The 25,423-nt window shown below is 37.8% G+C and overlaps 1 protein-coding gene across 6 annotated transcripts in view; it reads left to right on the forward strand.

The window, feature by feature from the left end:
• The first annotated feature begins 1,089 nt into the window (after positions 1 to 1,089).
• SLC16A7 (solute carrier family 16 member 7) overlaps positions 1,090 to 25,423 on the forward strand; it is a 185,454-nt gene continuing 161,120 nt past the window's right edge. For 4 of the 6 annotated variants that reach the window (XM_046011630.1, XM_046011627.1, XM_046011626.1 and 1 more), the window contains exon 1: positions 1,090 to 1,308. The gene's annotated coding sequence lies outside the window, so the exon portion shown is untranslated. Of the gene's footprint in view, positions 1,309 to 1,948; positions 2,099 to 8,229; positions 8,310 to 25,423 lie in introns of all 6 variants that reach the window. The other 2 variants (XM_046011628.1, XM_046011629.1) reach the window with 2 other exon arrangements.

Genomic DNA, 25,423 nt, shown 5'->3' on the forward strand with positions numbered 1-25,423 from the left:
CAGTTATTTCAACTGTTATCTTGACTTCTTATAAATTATTTCAGTTCTAGAATAAATAAGAAAAGCTTCCAGGAAGTTATATTAATATCTAAGATTAACATAACTTTGTATCTTTTCCCCATTTCCAGGAGCAGAGAGGTGTGTGCATTGTAGGTGAAGGTCTGTTAAATTGACAGAAAAACGACAATCCCAATTCTCAAATTCAACCCCACATTTCTTCTTCTGTTCCTTTTCTTCTAAGAAGCAGTTCAACTCTAAAGATATTTAAGGAAACCAATCTTTGGTGTTACTAAATGTTCACTTCCAGCCCTTCCTCCTTCCAGCTTCCCCAAAACACATGTTCTAGACAGTGAAGAAAAAAATAAAAAAAAAAAAACAAAGGCGGAACAAACCAAACTAATGGTTGTGGAATTACCATTATCCCTACACTATTCATTGACAAATACTAAATCCTACTTTGAAGAATTAAATAATCTGAGAAACTAAAAATGGAAGAAATTATTTACAGTGACTTTACTTCATTTCTTTCCTGTTTTCAAGTTCTTCTTGTACTATTTTCTGTACTCCTTGTTCCACGGTGTAAATTTTATTTTTCCCGTGTTTTGGTTGGTGAGCCTAATCTCCATCCCTGCCATTCCTCCCTTCGCTCTAAAAAAAGACCTTAATCGAAAAACGGACCAACACTTTCCTGCCACACTCCCAATGAGAGTCTTCAAATCTCCCTGCACTGTGCAGGCTCAGCACCGTGCACACTTTCCCTCTCAGAGAGATTGCACAACTTCCCGAGGGTACCAAGTTGAGCTACTACTGCACACCTGGCTCCTAGGTTCGCCGCCAAAGTACTTCGGTAAAACGTGTCACGACCGACCCGGAACAAAAGGTCTTCTTATCTGACTCTTGATGGCCCAAACTAAACTCTGAAGTGAAGGGCCGGGAGACCCAGAGGGTGTCTATAGCGGTGACAGTCGCTGGGAGCATGCTCAGTCGGCCCTGAGTCACAGGGCGGGGTTCGCCCCCACCCGCGGCCGGCCCGCTTGCGGACTGCCCTGAGCGCTCGCCCCCGCCCTCCTCCTCCACTCCCGCCACTCAGCGGCGCGCGCTCCCGGGCACCAACTAGGGCGCTCAGCCGCCGCGCCTCCCCTTCGCCCTCCACCCCCTCCTCCCCCGGCTGCGTCGGGCGAGGACAAGTCTGGGGACATAAATAAATAAATAATTCCATTCATCCGGGGACAGCGAAGCGAACCGGTTGGGGCGGCGGGGGCGGAACGGACTGCTGCAGTGCCCACCCCGTGCCAGACGCCCGGTAAAGTAAGTACACCCCGGGAGGGAGGGGGGAGGCGGCAGCGCCGGCGAGAGGAAGGCGAGCGTGCCCCTGCCAAACCAGCTGCCGGCGGAGCCGCACGCGTGTGTAGAAATAATGGCTAGTCGGTGACAAACGCGCCGACGCAGAGCGGGCCAGGGAGCCCTTATATAGACAAAAACCCTCGAAGCGGCCGCGGGAGGAGGGCTCGTGTCAATGAGACGCGCGGACAGCTGCGCAGGAGCTGAGGGGGCCGCAGCCGGCGCGGGCTCGGCGCGGGCGCGCGTCCGGGAGGTGGGCCCGAGGGGTCCCAGGCTGCGAGCGCCCGCGCGCCCTCGTGCTTTTGGCTAGGAAGTGCGGACCCTCTGGGCTCTTGCGCAGAGACGCCCCCCCCCCCCCCCTTTGGCCCACGAGTCTCCCAGGGCTGGTCCACAACAGGCGTGTCGCTAGCGCGCCTGTCGCCGGCATCCTGTCCCAGACCCGGGAACGGCTCGGGGTGGTCTCGTAGCCGAGTAGTTGCGGACGAGTGGTGGTGGAAGTGTGTGTAGGGAGGGTCTTTTCTTGCCACCAATGATCTGGGCTCGGAGAGGCTGAGAGGAGGGGACCAACGGGAAGGAGGTGTCGTCTTCCTAATTTTTTGGTCCCCAGGTTGGCGGATGGAAGGATGCGTCGGGGAGAGGCCTGCGCTGGGGCATAAGAGAGCTTGACTGGACCGGGGTCGAGGAGGGCCTGCGTCTCCCAGTATCACGCGGGTTTCCTGTGCCGCTGCGCCACGCTGGGGGCGCCAGGCCTGGGCAGGTATTGCTGGAGGCTAGAGGCTCACGTGTGAAACGCCTCCCCTCAGCGGCTGCTCCCCAGCTGCTGCCCTTTGCAGTCCCTTTTCTCCCTTACTTACGCGAGGGGATTTTGTGGTTTACTCTAGGGATATTAAAATACACCCCCCCCCCCCGCGCCGAAATGAGCGGTTTCTCTTCAAGTGACTACCATCCCTTCCTGGAGAAGTACTCAGTGGGTTGGGTTGACTGAGGGCTGGCTTGTGTTTGTAGGAAAGCTTATTAGCATGTCCTCCTTCCTTTCCTGGTCCAAAAGAGACACAGTGGAGAATTAAAATAGTGAGGCATCACGAGGGCGATGGGGAAAAGACTGGTCAGGAGGAAACAGTGGGCGCTAGATGCCCTTTCCTGGCACTGCGTGCTTATGGCTGAGCACAAGTTGAGAGCTCAGGAGGGCTGCAAACTTTCAAAAGACACATTGACTTGAATGTGCTGTCGTCCTTGGAACCACAAGTACTAAGTGTGCATTTCGGGGAAGTGTGGCTGAGTATCAAAGCTGGGTGGTGGCTGCAGAGAGTAGATGAGGGTTGAACAAGGTGACCCTTATTTAGCCCTGGTGAAGCAATCTTAACTCCACTTACTGCTTCTGAACACATTACATTTAAAGCAATCTAAGTGAACAGGCAACTGAATGATTCAGTGAAAGGGAAAGATTATTACCTTAGGCAACTCATTGTGTTGTGTAACAACTCATGAAGTCAGAAACTGTTTTTTTGGTTTTTTTTCAAAACTCACATCAGCAGTTTGCAATTACATACTGCTTACACCCCCCCCCCCCCAGGGAGTGTTTTAATAATGGTAAGTGATGTGAAATTTTAACACCATTTCCCAATGTCCAAGTTCTTGAATCCTCCTATAAATGCTCAGTTTATTTCTGGGTATGCATTTACTCTTTTATAATACATAGCTTATATTTTCAGCCTTGAGCCCTCCTGAAGGGAAGAAGGGCAGAGTGACCTATAGAAATACCCCTCATCCAGAGTCATATTCCTGGATCATGAATCTGAAATAAAAGGAGGTCTCCTGCATTTACATTTATTTCTATATTTATATTCAGTAAACTTTTTTTTTTTTTAAGATAGTCTCATGGAAAAAGGTAATTAACTTCAGAGTTAGACTTCAAGGTCAGTTTTGTACTTTGTAAGGTTGAGCAATTATTTAACAATTTCCTCAGTTTTTCTTATCTCTAAAATGTGGTTGGTAGTATCTACCCTGAAGTGCCATCATGAGGAATAATGTTTATGGAAAACACCTAGAACATAGACTAGCTATTTTTGAACCTCTGGAATCATTCCAGACACTGTACTGTGGTTACCAAGATGGATGAGGGTGGAATTCTGTTCTCAAAAAAATTCACATCTGGTTATCCAGGTTAATCTTCCTCCTATACTATTAGTGCTTTGTTGTTGTTGTTAGATATGTGTTTTTAATTTTTTTTAATTTTTTAAGTTCTCATTTGAATTCCAGTTAGTTAACATACAGCGTCATAATATTAGTTTCAGGTGTACAACATAATGATTTGACACTTCGATCTGACACCTGGTGCTCATCACAATATCCCGTTAGCTTTCAATCAATTTCCTTCTCAGTGTAAGAGACATATATCCTAAATAACTTGAAAGGGATTTAGCAGTTGTAAGAAATGTTTTTAAGAACGGATAAAAGGCAATTTGAGAAAGGCACCTTACCTCAGAAACTGGTGTATCCAGCCTCATTCTTTTGCCTATTGAGTGACCTTGTATAGGCAGGAAATGGAGGCTTTTTTTATTGCTATGAGGGAAGGACACTCTTTCCCTGGAAATTATCTCTGTCCATGATCGAGTTCCATTTTTGGGGAAGAAGAGACTGAGCTGCAATTTATTCTACACTTGGGGCGGACTACAATCCACCTACTTTGAGAAGCCCAAGAGTATAGGACTGTAGCAACATCTCTGTAATGTTTACCAAATTCTAGGCACTGTGCTACTACTCTCTGTAAGTCTATCAATATCGACATTTGTAGAAGAGGAATGTAGGCACCAAGAGTTAACTTGCTCAGATTCCACAGCTAAAGGGCCAGGTCTCGGGCAAAGGAGGGAAGAGGGTAAAAGCAGGGCCTCTGTAGTCTGGTCTGTCTGGGTTTTGATTCTGGCTCTGCCGTTTACCAGCTAGGACAGATTGCCAAACCTCTCGAAATCCTGGTTTCTTCATGTGCGAAAACTTCTCAAAAACTGTTTCTTCATTTCTTCATGTACAAAAAGAGGATAATAATTCAATTTCATATAATGGGAGTAAAGGTCAAATGAGATAATACCTGTGAAATGCTTAGCACTGTGCCAAGCACATGTATAATGGCAGCTAGTGTGCATATTAATTATGTGGCCTTGAGACTGTTAGATTGTTGTAAAGATCACTGCCTTATTCTTGACAGATATTTAGGAACTCTTATAAATGCCATGTTTCCCATTAGATGGCCTAACAGTGTTGGATTGCCTCATAAACCGTTAGAGGGACTCTCATTGTCTAAGAGGTCATTTTGGTGTGTCACAGCCTTTCTCAAAACTGGATCAAAGTGATTAGGAAATGTATTGAGAAACAACTGTACACCAAGTCTTAGCAAGAAACAGAGCCTAAAAGATTTTTTTAAAGAGAAAACTTCGTTTTCTCAGTTGGCCCCTCAAATGGTGAACTGAGGTGCCTAGTCTGCCTACCTGGGAGATCCAGTAGTTTACAATCATAACGTGAGAGAATAGCCTAATATGGGCGATTGTCTAGAGGGAAAAAAAAAACACCACATTTATCCCATATACATGGCCATTATTAAACAAAAAGGGGGTATGCTCATTTATGTATAAACAGTAATAATCAAGAGCACTGGGAAAAAATTAACCACAAGTTAAACAAACTGAACTTGACTATAATAAAACTAGTCCAGTTAGCACTGGACTAATTGGTGCTTGGGTACACCAGAGACGTCTTCAACATATTCATAAATAAATATGTGTTAACAAGTAGTGCCAGTATTTTTGAAAACACTTTCCTGTCCTGCTACAAAAACCTCTTGTGAATGTTTTCATTAATATTCATTTAAATCCCAAATGAGTTCATGAAAATCTTACAGGGAATTTGAGTGACAGCTATGCAATGCTGGTATAAAGATACTTTTGTTAAAGGTTTTGTGCAATTAAGATAGCCTTGCAAAAATTGACATATGTGGTTCAATTATCTAAACTGGTAATTAATTTTTGGTAGTATTTGGCATTAAAACAGCAATTTTTCAATTAAAAATATTTAGTACATGTGGTGAACACAAGAAAAATATTTGTTTAGAAAGATAAAGATCTGCATAAAATGTTAGTATATTTAGAAAGTTTTTTTATGTCAAACTTTGGCTGTTTCCTCACCTAACAGAAGTCTATACCTCTAAACAGATTCTGATTAGAGTTAATACGCAGATGAATTATAATTTGTAAGAAGAAGGTGCCCTGCTAAGTTATTTACTTGAAGACAACTTCTTTGGAATTAGTTTAGATATAAATACACAGCAAAACTAAAAGACATGGATTTACTTGAACCGTTTCTAAGGGATAAACTGCATTAATGACATTTGTCTTATTTTAAATCTGATTCTCCAAAATGTAAGACTCCAAAGTTCTTTCTGTCAGTTCTTCTCAACTATGCTAAAGGTGTGTTCAGGATAAACAGTATCACGTGACAGTGTTTCCTAACAGCTGCCACTGTCCGCACCTCTTCTTGATGTGGGAATGCCTCTTTCATTGAAGGACTTTAAGTACCTTTGACCCCTGTCCTCCATATGCTGATAGCTTCCTCTCAGTCATGGTAACTACCCAAAATTCCCCTGATGTTTAATTATACCTCCTGGAAGAATGGTACTAGATGTGGTTGGAAATTATTAGCCAGTAGGATCAAGTTGAGAATGTTTAAGGAAATTATCCTTGAGATCAGAGTAGCTCCAGGTGTCTTCTGTTTTTTTCTTCAGAAGATAATCTCCTGTAAAAATACCTTGATTTGAGGGAATAAGTTCTTTCTTGTAAGATGTATTAAGTATAATCATGTAATAATCATGTTATCCTAAGTTCCAAACTTGCATTTGTTTTAACCTGTCATCAGCCTTTGGCAATATTGGCACCTGTTGCTTCCTAAGCCTTTGGCTTCCAGGTACTCCTTGTTTTCCTCTTACTTCTCTGACTACTTATTTGCAGCTCTTTCTTTCCTTCTTTCAACTCCTGCTCAGTTTTTCTTTTGTGTATATTCTGTTGATTGACAGAGCTCATCCTCTTGTGATCTCTGCTTTCTCCTCTGTAGGAATAACTCCCACGTCATTATCTTCAGCCTTGGCCTTCACATAAGCTTCAGGCAGACCTTTCCAAGTGCCTGCTGGACAGCTCCTCTTCCCTGTGCTGCTGACACCTTGAACCATATCCTCTGTACTCTCTGTCTTCCTTCTTTGCTTTGCTCTTATTGCTGTTATTGGTATTAGCATTCTAGTCTAGAAGATTTGAGACCTCCCTCCTCCCAGTCTTGCATCTCCAAGTCAGTTGCTGAGATCTGACTATTGTACAACCAAAATACTTATTTTATACTTTGTTCTTTTCTGATGTTGCCTGACACAGTTTGGGCACTTTTGGCATACTACCCAGAATCATGTCAGTCTCTTAACGGCTCTTCTCACCTCTAGCCTCTCACTCTACTATTTAATTCTGTATTTGCCACCAGATAGTCTTACTGAAGTATACCTCCGTCTCTGATACGTTCCTGCCATTTTGGTGATTCCTATTCCTGGGTTTAAGGGCTAGCATTTCAGTCCCTGTAATTCCAAAAAAATTTTCCAAGCTCATCTCCCACTATCATCATACTTGAGTCCAGCTAAACTGTCCCCTCTGTCTCATTCATTTGTATTCTATTTCCTGCCACCATACCTTTGGCCATGTTGTCCTTTCGTCTTAAAATGCTCTGATTTCCTCCCTTTCCATTTCTAGCTTTAACCTCACCTTCATAACTGAGCTTAAATACTATGTTCAAATTTCCTTTGAAGGCTCTAGATAAGTAGAAGAAACTTTTAAAAAATTTTAGTAACGTTGTATTTGTAATCAGTCTTATTTGTTTTAAACATTTTATTATAGTTGCATTTGTATAAGTCTGTAGTTTCTCTTTGTAACACAGATTTCTGGAGGCCAGGTAAAATTATCTGTATTAACATATCTTTTAACACTTTGGTGGATTACAGGATTGTAAGGAATTTAGAGGAGGGCGCCTGGGTGGCTCAGTGGTTTAAGCCGCTGCCTTTGGCTCAGGTCATGATCTCGGGGTCCTGGGATCGAGTGCCACGTCGGGCTCTCTGCACTGAAGGGAGCCTGCTTCCCTCTCACTCTCTCTGCCTGCCTCTCTGCCTACTTGTGATCTCTCTCTGTCAAAATTAATAGATGGAATCTTTAAAAAAAAAAAAGGAATTTAGAGGAAATCTGTTTCTTCCGGCTTCTTTCCATTTTTATGTACTGTTTCTTTAGCATCTTTAATAAACCACCATTTATTAAGTATATACACTGAGGCAATCTGTTCTTTTTAAGGCATTTCCAATTGTGACAAAGTTCTTGCTTCTACCTAGAGTCCTTACTCAGCTTTCTGAGGGCACACAAAATAAATCCCTTCTCATTTTTATTGACAGCCTGTACGTATTTGGTGACAGTTTACATGTATCATATTTTTTCTATCAACTTTAGCATATTCAATCTTTTTACCTGTTGTTTTTGTAACCTGGTTAGGGCCACTGTGTTTTTGGAGGCATTCAGGTTTAGAAAAGTCTAGATAAGAAATTGGTGAGTGGTTACCTCAAATCAACCTTGGGAACCAGTTGAAGTTGTGCTTATGATTTTCAGAAGCATAAGCAAGAACTTATTTAGTCTTGCTAAATAAGTTAAATTAAGCTTTGTTTGTGTGACTAAACTGGTTTTGTCCACTCAGGAATTTTCAGAGCTGTTCTCTGTTTGTTTTTTGTTTAATAATACAATTTAAGTGCCTTCTGTGTGTCTGATTCTTTACATATACTATTTCTAATTCTCATTATTATCATGTGAGATAGATTGTATTTATTTACAGATAACCTAAGGACTCAGCAAGATAAGAGTGCTCATTAGGGAACCCCAAGAGTCACTGTCTCAGTAGATGTTTGAATGCAGGTAAGATGTTAATGGCAACTAAATCTTGCTTCTGTATCTTATTTCAAATCAGTAAATAATTAGCATTGCTATATGAAGTACTCTACATAGAAAGCTGAAAATATGCATAAGATATCCTTCCTGATACCCTGAGGAGACTGTAATTTCAGAGACATTCTCAATATGTGTACCAGTTATGGGTACAGTCCAGAGTAGAATTGTCAAGATAAACAGAAGAGAGCAGTGATAGTCTGCAACAGAGGTTGACAAACTGTAGTTCTTGGGCCGGATCTAGCCTGCTGCCTGTTTCTGTAAATGAAGTTTTCCTGGACTACAGCTAGACCTATTTGTTTCTACATTCTCGGTGGCCAATTAATTTCCTGCTGCTGGATAGAGTTCAGTAGTTGTAACTTCACCTATCAAACCTAAAATATTTAATATTTAGCACTTTAAGGAAAATATATTTGTTGATTCCTGCTCTAGGATTTTAGAAGTGGGAGACTTCACTATGTGATGGAAGAATCAAAAAAGACTTTAATGAAAGAAGTGGAAATGTTTTAGAGCTGAGAAGATAGTCCTTTTTAAAGATTTTATTTATTTATTTGACAGACAAAGATCACAAGTAGGCAGAGAGGCAGGCGGGGGGTGGGGGGGAAGCAGGCTCTCTGCCGAGCAGGGAGCCTGATGCCTGATGCAGGTCTTGATCCCAGGACCCTGAGATCATGATCTGAACCGAAGGCAGAAGCTTTAACCCACTGAGCCACCCAGGCGCCCCGAGGAGATAGTTGTTAAGTGAAATGAGGAGATGGTCAGTTTAACCACAAAACTCAAAAGCAAAAGGAAACACATGGATAAATAAAAAATTTTAAAAAATGTATATAATTCATATAATCATTTGTCTGTGAGTATACATTTTGTAAGTATTCATCTAGAACAATGATTCTTTTTAAAAAATATTTTATTTATTTATTTGACAGAGAGATCACAAGTAGGCAGAGGCAGGCAGAGAGAGATTGGGGGAAGCAGGCTCCCCACTAAGTAGAGAGCCTGATGTGGGGCTTGATCCCAGGACTCTGAGATCATGACCTGAGCCCAAGGCAGAGGCTTAACCCACTCAGCCACCCAGGTGCCCCCAGAACAATGGTTTTTAAACTTGATGAGACATTTGAACCAATTGGTGGATATTTATTTATTTATTTATTTAGATTATCCGTTTATGAGAAACAGAGGCAGAGTGGGGAGGAGCAGAGGGAAAGGAGTAGAGAGGAGGGCACATAGGGTGAGGGAGAGGGGACAAGCAGATTCCTCACTGAGCAGGGAGCCCAATGCAAGGCTCTGTCCTAGAACTCCTAGATCATGACCTGATCTGAAACCAGGAGTCAGGTGCTTAACTGACTGAGTCACCCAAGTGCCCCCAACTGGTGAATTATTATTATTATTTTTAAAGATTTTATTTATTTGACACAGAGAGAGATCACAAGTAGGCAGAGAGGCAAGCAGAGAGAGAGGTGAAGCAGGCTCCCCGCTGAGCAGAGAGCCCGATGTTGGGCTCGATCCTAGGACTCAGACCATGACCTGAGCCAAGGCAGAGGCTTAACCCACTGAGCCACCCAGGCACCCCTGGTGAATTATTTAAAGATAAAATTTTGTTTTACTCAGTAATTTGTGACACTAAAGCATAGTCTATGTGGAAAATCCCTGATCCAGAGTATTATTAACCTGATAAAATTGATTATTTCCTGTAGAGGACAGAGAAATTTTTTCTCAAAACTTATCTCAATCTTCAAAAAGCACATACATGCTAGACATGTGTTAATTATTTTTACTAGTCACTAGTTATAGTAAAAAAAAAAAAAAAAACTAGATATTGAGAACACAAGTAAGTGCCAGCACTGTGTCAAGAGCGTTTCGTACTTATCATTAAAAACTTACAATAGCCCAGTGAGGTAGATGTTGTTCCCATTCTACAAAAGAGAATACTGAGGATCGGCTAGAACAGATATGGCTTAAGACTGTAATACTAGTAAATAAATCACCATTATTCATTATCATCAAGAAATTGACTTTTTTAAAAGGACATTTTTGGAGAATGGACTTTGATACATTAAAAAAAAGTGAATTTGCCGCTTTGTTCTATCATGTGACTGAATTCTGTTAAAAGCATTGTGCCATATTTTTGTAAAAGCTGAGTCTGCTTTCACTACAAATGCGTCTGCAAGTTTTTATTGAAAATACTGTCTTATTGACCCAGAACTTTCTATATCCTCTCTGTTTCTTTTGTTTCTTTCTCTCTTTTCCTTCTTAATGTTTGGTTTATTATAATGTCTTCTTTTTTTCCTTCCTTTCTCTGTAGTATTCCTTCCTAATATTCATCTAGGCCCCACTTGCTTATTCTACAGTGTCTTTAGTGTAGCAATAAAGTGCTTCAGTGCATTTTCCTAAAGCAATAGCCTCTTTGAAAGGAAAAAGAATCAGTACAACTTAATACCAGGTGACTTTTTTTCTTTTTTTTCTCCCTGAACTTAGAAAACAGCAGATACTGCAGAAATATTTGCATATCACTAATGGATATGACAAAATAATAAATAGATAGGAAAAGGTGAGCGATCAGAAGAAGCTGCTGGGAGTATATGAAAATGTAAATCCATCCCTCATGGGCCATGTTAACATCTCTGTGGAGATTAATCTGGCCACTTGTGCCTGGAAGGAACATTAATTACACACAGTAATGGCCTGCTACAGGATTCACAGATACAAGTTCTAAAGTTCACTAAAAACTGTTTCCTTTTTTATCATTAATTTTCTAAGTAATAAGTGCTGTGGATTTAAGAAAAAAGCTGCTTCATTGAGGAGACATGCAAATTTTTATTGTTACTTTATTTTATTTTTATCAATAACATAGACTTGTTACTCTTATCTCAGTAAAATACCTGGGCCCATATCTACATTTGTTTTCAAATGTTCAATAAAAAGGGGGAAGAGACACTTCTGTAGATATATCACCAATTAAAAATAAAGTACTTTTAAAACTAATTTTTAAAAGGTTTTTTAAGATTTTTAAAATGATTTTATTTATTTATTTGACAGAGAGAGAGAGCAGGAGTACAAGCAGGGGGAACAGGAGAGGAAGAAGCAGGCTCCCCGATGAGCAGGGAGCCTAATGTGGGGCTTGATCCCATAACCCTGGGATCATGACCTGAGCCCAAGGCAGATGCTTAACCATCTGAGCCACCTGCGTGCCCCTTTATTAAGAGATTTTTATTTATTTATTTGAAAGTGAACAAGCGAGAGAGAGAACAAGTTGGGGATGTGTAGGGCAGTGACAGAGGGAGAGGTAGAAGCAGACTTCCCACTGAATAGGGAGCCTGATGCCCAATGTGGGGCTAGATCTCAGAACTCTGGGATCATAACCTGTTCCAAAGGTAGATGCTTAACCGACTGAGCCACCCAGGTGCCCCCAAAATAAAATTTATTTTAAATGCTTAGAAACTTAATTATTGTTCATTGGGATATGTCACTGTTTTATGATAAAAATTATTATGCACAATTTGGTTTATAACTTTCATATGAGTGTATGTTCCATCCAACTTTTTTAGTCTATAAGCTGTTTAAATTATTTCACATTTGATCAGGCCTCATATTTTACTAGCTTTTCAGATATTGAGTTGTGGTCTATAAAATCTAAATTTAGAAGTATAGTTTTTAAATTATTCTCTAAGGATTTTCAAAAAGATTGACTCACTCAGATTTTGGAATTAGAAAAGGAGACAGAGAAGGCAAATAGCGTACTTAGTGCTCATTGTGTGCCAGAGAGAAGGCGTGGGGCTATATATGCATTAACTCACATAATCCTGGAAGTTATTATCTGACGGCCTCAATAGCCCTGTAATGTGGGCATCATTCTCACTAATTTAGGATGGAAATGAAGCAGGTGGGTTAGGTAACAAAGCTCTGTTTTCAAAATCCACGTTTGTCCTAGTCCATGTAGTAATCAGGTAGAGTAGAATCTTCCCTCCCTGAACACACATTTTCTAGAAAAGGAAAATATAGGGAAGATAAAAGGGAAATATTTAGGGTTCTGTCCTTTTAGGTTGTGCTAATTAAAAAAAATTTTTTTTTAAATATCAAAATCACACATGGAAGTCTTCCTAAAAAAACAAAAGGTGGATTAAAAGGACAAGAAAAATATTGACAAAATTTTATTTTGCTTTTTTTCCACATTGTCTTAGTATGTTCAGGCTGCTATAACAAATACCACAGACTTGGTAGCTTATAAAAAACAGAAATTTATTTCTCACAGTTCTGGAGATTGCAAGTCTGAGATCAGGATGCCAGTGTGGCCTTCTTCCTCCAGGTTGCAGAGGTCTAGTTGTATCCTCACATGGTGGGAGGGATGCAGGAGCTTTTTGGGGTCTCCTTTAGAAGAATGCAAATTCCATTCATGAGGGCTCCACCCTCATGACCTAAGCCCTCTGCAAAGGCCCCATCTTCTAATATCATCACACCAGACAGTACGATGTCAACATCTGAATCTGAGGGACCACAAACATTTAGACCACAGTACATAACCTTCCTCCAAAAAAATGTCAAGTCTGTGAGCTGTGTATGTTATGACTGAGGTTAGCACCAAGAAATGAGGTAGACATGGATAACACTATGAAATTAGGATTATGCCTACATAACTGGGATTTGAATATTGTTTTACTTTTTTTCTGAGTATTTGACTGTGTTTTATTAAATAGGTACATTGACTCCAATTATGTGTTAGCAGGAAACTATTCACATCTAAAAAACCAAAGTCTTAGTAATAATTGGCTCATTTAAATCCTGGAACTTCATCATGATTTGAATTCAATGTAAGAGTCCATCTGAAACCCATTTCAAGGGATTTAGGGAGACCTTCATTATATGCAATTTAGCTCTTAACCATAGCATCAAATACCAAGTACATTCAGCTGTAGTACTTAGAAGATGGTGCTATAATGAATTCTAGTGTAAATGATTAAAAATGTGTTTCTTTCATAGTAAAACAATTTCAAAATACATGATTGAGGTCCTACATGTTTCAAAATGTGAGGCAGTTGAGTTGAACACTGTCTTTTTTATCAGAGTTTTATTGTGTCTAATGCTCGTTTAGTGTGGGACTTTTCTTTATAGATGACAAGAGAATATAATTTGTGCATTGTAATTATAATATTCCTTCCTGACTCCAAAAAGATATCCAATCAAGGAGGTATGGAAAATTATCTTGGATTATGAACACTTGCTGAATAGTATTTTTATGGGAGAGTGTTGATGGGTAAACTAGGGAATGTTCCATTGTTAATTGAACATTTTTATGGATAGATTAAGAGCAGAGACCATCTATTTTCAGATGATCTATAGTATTTATATGTAGTTTACCAAAACCAAGAGTTTAAAGACAGTAATTCAAACAAAAAGAAGTTAATCAGGTATTTCTGTATGCATAGGGCTTCTTCCACAAAAGTGGATTCAAGTTGACCTATTAAGGATTATTAATCCTGAATTAAACAAATATGATATAGTCTGTTGAGATAAGAAAAATTTCTGCATGGACTGTTTTGGCTTCTAAAAAGGACCATCTTTTGTAACCAAATTATTAATGATTTCAAAAGAAGAGGTTTTGATATATTCTTCATGTTACCAAAAGGCATTAGAATAGTATATGATGGTCAAAGTGCTATGATTCTTTATTTCGTTAGAGAATCGAACTTTCCTTAAAAAGTAGATATTCTTTGTCTGCATAGCCATCTCCTTCCTACATTCCTAGGAAGTCTCCAATTCCTAGAAATCTGAAAATAGAAACATACATAAGAACATCGTTTCTCGGTTTTCAGTTTAATTTGTTTTAAATATGCCAGTGATCACTAATAAAAACGTCCTTTGCCTGACAATGACTTTTACCTTTTTCCCTTTATAATCTTTTATATGAGGAATTTCCTGATAGGGTTGAAAACAGGTATATGGGGAGACGAGTGTGTGCCAAGATTGGTTAAACATTCAGATGTTGAGTTTGCTGTCTCTATGAAACACCACACTGTGTAGTCACACAATTGCTCCAGTAACAATACAGCAAAGTTACCAGTCTTTCTTCTCTTTGGTGACTCTGCCTGCTCCTGGAGTGTCTTAGTTGCCATTGCCCCAGAAATCTGCCTTTGGCCTGTCGTTGAAAGTAACAGTATAAATATATAAGCATAAAGACACTTAGATAGCCCACACTTGTATTTTCTGGATTTTACCTTGCTCATAAGATGTGGATTTATCCTGTGAATCTTAAAGTGCCAGAGCTAAAAAGATGAACCTGTTGGAGCTTGTTTGTTGCCTCATCTTGGACCCTGGCCTGCTTCTGCTCTATGACTTGACTCTGTTGGATCTTGGCATTAACTTTGGCCAGAACCTAGGGACTGTTCCCTGAAATGTCCTTCAGTTTTACTGGAAGGGGAAACTCCAAATAATAGTCATGGGAACCTAACAGTTGCCAAAAGCCAGACTGCGAAAGAAAAGCCTAATGGACAAGAAGCAGCCTGATGCCTAAAGAAACTCACTTTTCCTTTATGACCCTGTGCTTGTGACCTTTAAGTGTAAGTACAAAGAGTGGGGATTTATTATATAGTATCCCACCTGTCCTATAACTGAAGAATTGGAGGTGCTTCCTAAAGTCTTCTCTGAAGGTAGGAAGCATCCTGATAGTACCTAAATAATACCATTTTATGGCAATTCTCTCTTTTGCTTCTGACCAAAGCATTTTATCATTTAGTGTGAACAAAACAAAAAATTAGATAATAACAAAAATCATTTGTCATGCAATTGAGATATTCTGGGTGGACCACTAAAATGGTCTAAATTTGTGCTTAAAATCTGTATAAGGAGGCTCATAGTTTTTCTTGAATTTATTTTACATTTTGGTGGCTGCTTTAGTTTTTAATGAGAAAAATACTGAGTCAGTTATTTTTCACAAACACAAAAAAGAAACATTCTAAATTGATTTTTACGTTACCTTATTAGGGTTTTATTGTGTAAAAATAACTCCATTGTCTTAAGACTCTGTTTGATTGTATTTCTTTTTTTTTTTTTAAAGATTTTATTTATTTATTTGACAGACAGACAGATCACAAGAAGGCAGAGAGGTAGGAAGAGAGGGAGGGGGAAGCAGGCTCCCCACTGAGCGAAGAGCCCGATGTGGGGCTCGATTCCAGGACCCCGAGACCCCAACCCAAGCCGAAGGCAGAGGCTCTAACCCACTGAGGCACCCAGGCGTCCCTGCTTGATTGTATTTCTTAATTCAGTTGTCTCAACTATTTGTAAGGGTAAAAAAATAAAGAACATTCAGTAGAATGAACAAGGGGAACTGAGTCACTTTTATTCTGGAAAGAGGTATTATCTATGGATATAGAGGAATTTCAACATTTCCAGAATAAGGCCACTATATGAGGAGAGCTTAGATGCATGTTATTTATTTATACCATTCCCCTGACATTCATTATTTAAAAGGCAACTAAAACTCATCTCTACTATTACACTTAATAGTATATTTTCTAGCATCATTACCCAGTTAAAAGTCATATTCTGTCCGAGAATTTACTTAACATGAGTGAGATTTCATAGGGTTTAATATGGTATATGGTTTGGCACAAATACATTCGTAGGAGAGGTGGCTGTTTAACTTTATAAATAGTTAATCTAGATTTTTTCTAATGCATAATATTTTGTGTCAATATGTAGTGTGAGGAGAAAAATCACTTTTATTTTGTAAGCATTATAGTTAGGCCCATTTCACCATGAAGTATGGAATAAAAAAATTTAATCTGCACATATTGTTGCTCTATTCTGCAAGTCTTTAGTTATGTGAATGTATTAAATTAGTGCACTTTCATAAAATTTATAAAGGCAAAATTGTTTCTTATTAAATGTATGTACCCTTCTAGTCCATCATTATTAGTATACTCATAAAATTCTACTTGGCTTTGGACAGGCACTAGCCTCTAATCTATACTCTATTCAGGCAATGCCTTAAGTTCAAAATTTTCCAAACTTTACTTGATTACAGATGCCATTTCGAACAGAATTTCATAGCATTCTAATTTAATGGAATGCCATTTAGGAAACATTGCCTTGAGGCAAGACCTTTGTGTTTAAGACAAAATAGAATTTTGAAAGAATTATTTATAAAGCCCTGCGTGTGTCTGAAGAGTAAATTCTGGATTTCATTGTCACAGTTAAAGATATGACGTATTCCTAGGTGTCTTGCAAAGCATAGCAAATCAGGTAGCCACTGTCCCTGTTTTCATAAGGAAATGACAAACATCAAGGTCATATGGGTTACTACAATTTTAATATTGATATGATAAGCAACAATAAAAAGCAAGTGGTAAGTGGAATTATTAAGGTGGGGAATTAGTTTTTGAGACCTGGGATCTGTCCTAATACTCTCAAAATAATTTAAAACTAATTCATGAACTAAATAAACAATTCCCATGAGAGAATAGGTTATCTTGTTTATTATTCATCCAATCACTCTGCCTTTCCAAATCTTGGGCTTTTAATTGTTAGAAAAAGTATTTATTTTACTGACATCTCATTCTCCCTGTTTCTCTGGATTAGCACATCATACGTAGAGACATTCTAAACATTTGAACTCCTTTGCTGATAAAAGCTTTTAGTTACTGAAATATAGGTTTATTTTATGGGGGTTGGCTGTCCAAATTTTGTGTAATCCTGAAGGTTTTTGTTTTGTTTTGCCTCATTGGAGGCAAACACATCTGGTGTGTATTGCAGGATTACTAAGAAAAACATTGAAACCATTCCTTGTTATTTGTAATCCAAATTTTCTTTTCTTCTATAGTATAGTATTAGGCTTGTAGCCATATCACTGAATTGGTTAATTATCAATACCATTTATATGCTTATCTGCTGAATAGACTTGATAGATTTCCTTAAACACACAACTCAGCATCCCTAAATTACTCTTCTTACTACATTCTAAAGCTTTATTCCATATACCTCACACTGGAACATTTATTAAACCACATGTCTAACTTACATAAATTGGTATATGGTTATGGATTTTAAAATATGGATGCTTAGTATTTTTTGCTAATTATCTTTGCATATAATATGTTTCCATTCTTTCTAATGTGATTGAGACCAATGAACCTAAAAATATTGTTGTACTAAATAATGGGGCTAAGAGATGAGTAAAAATCACCTGCATTCAAGAAGGATAAGAGCAAGTTTCCTATTTTTGGCTAATGTTTGCCAGTCTACTAAAACAACACATTGGACTTTTCCTTCCATACTTCCTACACCCTTTAATGTAATGAAAATTAAGATTTTGCAAAGCCAGTCTTTTTTAAAGTAGAATGCTTCCTTCCAAAGTCCGAATGCATGACAATTAGCAGTCTCCATTGTTCAACACACACTCTTATGGTGTGTGATTTTCCCTTCTTAATAGTGGCTCTGGTCATAACATACATGAAGATGTTAACATCAAGAAATTTTGAAGAGAAATGGTTGTTACTTTTTATCACTGGTACCACGGTCCCCTTCCTCCTTCCCACAATTCACCTTTTGTTGATTTTGTGGGAATCACCTATCTATACTGAATTTTTGGTGCAAGAAATGGCATCTTCGATAGTAAAAATTGTTTTACTTGGAAACTGGCTATACTTTCTATGTAGAATTTTATGCTGATAAAATTTTGTGTTTTTTCTATTCCTGCACTTTTCAACTACAATACCTGAGCACTTCCATGGATCCATTTTATTTCTCAATCACACTAAAAATTCTATGTGTTGGATGTATCTGAAGTGAGCATTTAAACTTTTTGGGTGAGCTCTTGCTTTAACATAAAGATTTTGCCAAATATTTTCTATTGAAATGGACATTTAGCCTTTACCAAATCTGACTTATAAAGTATATACCCTTTTCCTTTTCAGATTTATAGGATTCAAACAAAGGAAAATTTAAGCTCTGGATTTGCATTGAAGACTTTATTTGAATTTAGTATCATGGATTTTATACAATGTCTGTGTAAACTGAGTCATGCATTCAAAGAAACTTAGAAGTTTCACCCAGTGAAACTCAAAGAAACTTAGAATATTTCACCCAGTGTGTTAATATTATCTACTGAATCCATGAAAAGTGATTACCCAACTTCAATTAAAATGCTTGCAGGCATACAGTGAACTCACCATCTTACAAGAGACCGCAGGTTTCTTAGCCAGCTTCATTTGTTAGTAAGTTTAGCCTAAGAGAAAAAGTTCCTATGAATTGCGTTCTCTACATTTTCCCTAATCTAGGAATTGGCAAAATTCATAACCGAAAGGCAGCCAGAGAGAAGAATGGCACATATGCTCCAAACAAGCAATTATAGTAATGTTATCATAATGCCTTACATTTACTTAGTGCCTACTGTCTCAGGCACTATCCTAAATGCATCATGTGTGATCTTGTTTTTTAGTTCATACACATACGAGAGGTACCATTATTACTTTTTTTCCCGGAAGAACAAAAGTACTGAGACATTAAGTGACTCGCCAAAGTTCACAAAGTTAGTAAATAATAGAGATAATATTTGGGTATAGACAGTCCAGATTCCACATTTTAACACTGAGATCATAATTTTAACATCTGAACTAACTGTTCAGGGTCCTAGAAAGACAGAGAGGGTAGGCACCTACCCAACACATGAGTTCTGCAGTTGAGTTCTGTGTCAATACTGTTTTTGTTTTTTTTTCCCTTTTCTCCTTAAGCTATGCTGAGTTGGGTTCTGGTTTCCTGCAGCCATGGATGCCTGCCTTTAAAAAAGGTTTGATTAATCATGTTCTTCTCAGTTTTGACTGCATAAATTACTCTGAGGGTTATAGATTCATTGTTGAAGTTCTAGATGCAAAGCAAAACATACCAACTTGGAATGTATCTACTGCTTCATGTAAAAACTTCTTCCTCTGAAAACATCCAAATTATTGAATTTATAATCAAGTATGCTTATGAAAAGTTGCATATGGAGATATCACACTATGGTCTGCATTAGAATTGATATTAATGAGGCAGGCATCAACGAAGTGGTCTTACCTATGGGCTTAGAATGCAGTTTTTGCCATGTGGTGCTCAAGAAGTTATATTTCTCGGCATTTTCATTAGCCTGGAAAGTCAATGCTAAGGCCTTGTCATCAGTTCATGTTCTTGGTTTTGCAAAAAGAATGATGTCTCTGCAACAGAAGGATATTAGAGTTGAGTCTCTCCTTTGGAAGGAACAGAACATAGGAAATTGAGAAAAGAAGTAAGAGTCTGTGTAGCAGAGAAGGAGTAGGAGACATGCATTTGTGAGGAAGAGAAGTCAAGGATACAATAAGAATACACCTCAAAAGAGAACCATATGGGACTATTAATCGGAAATATAAAATTATGCACAAAAATTCACCCTCTCCGAATCTTAATGGTTTTTGGTCTGCTTTCCTTAGCCATGCAAAGTTGGCCCACTGTACTTATGGGCCATCTCAAACATGATCTGCTTTGACAGGCCAATCTGAACAGAGGCAGAACATATAATTAAACAGCCTCTGCCTAGGATTGTAGTAATAGTGAGGCTAAGCCGGAAGTCAGTGTGCCCCATTACTGACAATTGGAGGAATTAGCTTTTAGCAGTGTTTCTCAACAGCAAATCTGATTCAAGAGTTGGTATACCATGGTTGACCATTGTTTTCTCAAGTATAATCTCTCTCTCTCTCTCTCTTTTTAAATAATGTGAGTTACATGCTTGCATTCACGAGCCTGATTTCCCCAGCCTCATTTTCTTCCACTATTGGGGTTACTTTATGCCTGTCTCCACATACTGATTATTGGTTGTAGAATTCTGTGGCTTCCCAGTCCTCTGTGAGAACTGGGACACAACCCTGTTCTTTAGTCACCTTCCATGGGGAGAGGAGTCCTTGAACCTCACCCCAGGAGAAAATGTCCTGCTACCCTAAAGTGGATCATGTTTGTGGTAATTTCTAGCTGGCCTAGACTTCAGGCTATCACCCATCATACACTCTCTATCCACTGGGTCAGGATCCTGATTCATGGTATGGACTCTTCCTAATTATCACTAGTGATGGTCTTATGTCCTCTAATGATCACTCTGACTTGAATATCCCTTTCTCTCTGCAACTAACACTATTCACCCTGTACCAGAATTGCCAGGCTACTAATTGTTTTCCTCTTGTTCTTAGATTACAAAGACCTTGATGGTTAAATCATGTCATAGTTTCCTGGGATCCACACAAAGTATTCTCATATATTTCTTTCTGGCAAATTAAAAAGTCTACTTGTAGAATCATAGGCTCATACACTACCCTGTCTGAGAAGCATCAAATTACCATATATTATGTTTGGTGCTTCATGATACTAATTAATAGTTTAAATTATTTTGAAGTAGTTTAATATTGTCATTTTTTAATAGTATGCCAGAATAGAAGGTCGAGATCCTCTAATGCTTCTCTTAAAATTTGGCTAAAGCTAAGATTTAGTGCAAACTATGCTATTTGGTTATGTGGTGTGAGTGTAGTTTTGTTTCAGGTTTTGAGGTATGTAAACATCAACTTTTAAAATTCAATTTATTAAAATAGAAAAAAAATTCCATATAGAAGCTAGGAAATTGTAATTTATTTCTTATCCTATTCATGTTTTTTTATTTGGTGGGGGTAGGGGTAGTTAGGAAGTGGATGGTGCATTGAATACCCATTCATATTATTTCAGGATTGGAAATTTGCTTTGCTTTGAAGAAACTATTCATTTCAGCTATACTTTCAGTATTTCCTCATATGTTTATAACATAATTTACTTTTTCCATTCCACCCACAATTCACATATATCTTTGTGTTCTCTGTTTCTTCTGATTGAAGTAAATATGAAATTAATGCCATAGTCACCACCAAATTTTACACCCAGAGTGAGAATGTGGTATAAATATGGTTTATGCCTCCCAAGTACTTTTGTGTGCTCAAAATAAGGTAAAGTTAAATTGTTAAGGGAGCTAGAAAACTATCTTTTAATGAAGCATAAGCTAACATTAGAAGTATCTACTTCACTACACGTTCAAACATTATTATTGGCCTACTTCTATGTTGCTGGGCTGCTGTCTAAACCAGTATAATCTTCCTTCCAGGCCAAAAAATAGGTAGCTGTTCCCCTCCTTACTCATGTTGATTTAAAATGAAACATGCAAATTTGTCAAACATTTTAGTCCACATATATTGATAAAATAAGTCAGACTGTAATTATCATTTTCTTTCATCACATAAAGTACCCGGCAAGTCTTTTATCCATTTTTTCTATATGAGTGTTTACCTTTTTATTGCTTAGGTTTTTATATATCCTGAGTATTCTGTACATACATATTACAAATACCTTCCTTCAGACACAGGCATTCTTTTTCATCTCTTATATAGTGTCTTTTGATACATTTTGAATTTTAATAGCTGAATTTATCAGTTATTTCCATTTTTAATTTGTTTAATATGCTAATTACTTGCTTAATATATCTTTTCAACCCCAAGGTCATAAAGATACTATCCTAAATGTCTCTCAGCACTGTCCAGTAGACTTTTGTACACTGATGGAAATATTTCACATCTGGCACTGTCCAGTATGCTAGGCACTAGCCATACGTGACTTTTGAGCACCTGAGATGTGAAAAGTGCAACTGAGGAACTAAATTCTTAAATTTCATTGTAAGCAATTTGAGTTTAAATTTAAATAGACTCACATGGCTGTTGGATTGGATAGCACAGTCCCAGATCTGTCTTATCTTAAATGGTGATTCATTTATTGTTCATTTTTCTGCATGGTGTTGGGGGAAGATCTCATATCATATTTTCCTGTGTGGATGACCAATGCTTTTCCCTACTCATTGATAATGCCAGGTTTGGAATACAGAATAACTTCTGCATGTATTGGTGTGAGTGTGAGTGTATATTTATTCCCTGGCTTTCTATTCTGTTTCTTAGTGAATTTATGTATCCTAGAACTGGCACACCTCAGTCCTCATAGCTGTGAAATAAACCTTGATATTTAGTAAAGCACATCCCCCTCCGTTTGTTTTCGTTTAGAACTGACTTTATCAGTCCTGCCCTTTGGTCTTTCAATACATTAGACTCAGTTTTCAAGTTAAAAAAAAAAACAAACATTTTTCATTGCATTTGAATCAGTAAATCAGTTTTATGATATGAGACTTTCAGTTCATGAGTATGGTTTATCTCTCTTTTCATTTAACTCTTCCTTCATGTCTTGCATTTAAAAAACTGTATCTGAAAAGAATTTGCCATATTTTGTTTTACTTTTATTAAAGAACTACATAATGAAGATATATGTTGTCTTTTAAAGTCACATGTTTTATGTTTTGTGCATATAAAAAACTTTAATTTATTCTTATATATTTTACCTATTAAAGTGACCAAACTATCTAATTAAATCTAGTGTTTTATTTGTCGATTTTGCATCCTGTGCAGATAGATATATCTGTAATCTGTGTATAAAAAGAATTTTGTTTTTGACCCCTTACACACAATTTCTTTTTCTTGTGCCTTACTATTTTGCCTATGACTCAATAAAACATTGTGTAGATCTCATAGAAGCAAACATTCTTCTTTTGTTCCTAATCTCTTACAGTGATAATAGTAAATATGTTACAGAGTTTTGTTTCATTTTTTTGTTGTTTTTATAGATACTATCCATGAGATTAAGGATTTTTTGCTTCTATTTTTAGGTTGGTAGGATTTTCAGATGACTTTGTGATTTTTCCTGGATTCTATTAATGTAGTGAATTATAATATTTGTTTTTAAAATATATATGTATGAATATATGTTTTTGCCCTCAGCTTTGTGACCTGCTCTCAATATTCACATGTATTTTAAATTATTTGTTAATAATATAGTGAAAATTAATGAACCCACTAACCAAATCAAGAATTAGAATATTAATAGAAATCAAAACTTACCTGTGTTCCTCTCCCTTGCCTCCTTCTTTGCTTCTCATTCTGCCCCCCTTCCTGACTCAGAGTTAAACACTATTAGAAATTTTGTATTTTTTATTCATTTGCCTTCTTTTGGTTTTATTTGGTTTTAGTAATTATATATGGGCAAAAGTTTTTAATTGTTTAATTCTTGTACAATCTTTCATGGCCTCTTACTCTTTAATCACATTTTACTCCTTTTCTTTTTAAAGCATATTTAATTTATATTTTCCACTTGATAATTTTGTTATCTGTGGACCTGATTCTCCATCTGTAGTTTTTCCTGGTTCTTGCTTAACAATGCTTTATAAATAAGTATTGCTTGGATCTTTGTCATGTGGGAGTTATTTGAAGTTTGGGCTAAGCTGGGTTCCTAATTGAGAAAATTTGTTTCCTTTTGCCAGGACCTAGGGCATTACCCAACATTGTAAACTGTTTTTAGATGTTTGAACTACCTTGATAATATGAAATGGGCTGCAAAGCCATGTGAGAGATGACTATTGGTCATGAATCCTCAGGTGATTTCTATTTTGTTCCCATTCACCTGTGCCAAGTTTAGAGGCAAACTGTGGGTTTTTTTTTTTTTTTTTTTTCAGCTGTCAGCTGTGTATTGGGGGTGTGTGTGTATGTGCATATGTGTGTATATTTGTGTGTGCTGTTGCAAACTTCTGGTACAGTGACAATATAGTTTTATTGGATTACAGGAGGGCAAATCACCTTTTGGACTTTCCATCTCTGGCTGGTTTTGGAAGCTGTGATTTATTACAAGCATCCTTTGGGCTGTGAAACATCAAGTTCAAGTCCACCCTGTTCATCAAATGTCCCAGGAGAAAACCTGAATAAGTACACCTCTTAACCATCTGGTTTCCCCTTTCAGTTAGTTTAATTCTCTGGATACTTCTTTCTATCTAGTTTTCCTATTTTATGTGCAATTTTTAATTGCTTCCCATGGAGGGATTTTTTTATACTACAAAATACAAAGACTTGCTCAAATTAACTCAAGTAATAAACTCAGTAATTGGAAATACAGAGGGATTTCTTAGAACCTAATTTCAGGAAGTATAGTCAGATCTTGCTAGAATGGTTATGTAGGGCTGATTTTCCACCATGGTCTACCCATTTTGCATTTTGTTGCAATGATAAATGACCTTATACTTCTAGTGTCCAACATAGTTCAACTGACTCAGTCTCTTCATGTGGTTCTTCACATTCTTGAGATAAAAAATAAATTTGTCTTAGCTTCACCTATAGGTAGTAGTAAGGTGGCAGATTATTTCAGGACAGTATACCATAGTGGTTAGAGTTCAGGTTCTATAGCTGGACTGGCTGGATTTGAATCTCAGCTTCAAATCTTTATAGTATTGTAATCTTCAGAAAATTTCTTAATGATTCTCTGACTCAGTTTCTTCATCTGTAAAGAGGGATGATAATGATAGCAACTACTGAGGAATAGATGAGTTACTCCCTGTGAAAAGTAGTAAGTGAGAGTGATGCTTTGTGTATGGTAGCTACTTAATAAATATTCATTATTTCTTTCCCTTCACTCGATATAACCCCTGGTCCAATTGGCTGTGGCCTGGGGTTAGGATCATGTGTTACAAGCCTGTCTACTTGGGTATGTTCCATTATCACCATTAAGAAGCAAACAGAAAGAAGAGGAGGCAATAGCAAATACATCTAATGTAGACTGGTTAATTAGAAACAAAACAACTTGTCAGTTTGGGGAAAAATTTTTTTTTTAAGATTTTATTTATTTATTTGTCAGAGAGAGAAACAGCAAGAGAGGGAACACAAGCAGGGGGAGTGGGAGAGGGAGAAGCAGGCTTCCTGCCGAGCAGGGAGCCTGATTGGGGGCTCAATCCCAATGACCTGAGCCAAGGCAGGCACTGAACAACTGAGCCACTCAGGTGCCTCAGAAGGAGAAAAAAAAAAAAGTAATTTCTTTTACATAAGAATATGCTTGAATGATAAAATTTTTTACCTAAAGAGACAGATTTTTCTTAAAATTTTACATTGACTAATGTGTGTTATTTATAACATTTCACAGGTGTATATTTTTCTAATTTGAATTTATCATATATTTAGTGCCTCTGAACTTTCAATCTCATAGCTGATGACAAC

Source organism: Meles meles, chromosome 7 (assembly GCF_922984935.1).
Source record: "Meles meles chromosome 7, mMelMel3.1 paternal haplotype, whole genome shotgun sequence".
NCBI lineage: Eukaryota > Metazoa > Chordata > Mammalia > Carnivora > Mustelidae > Meles > Meles meles.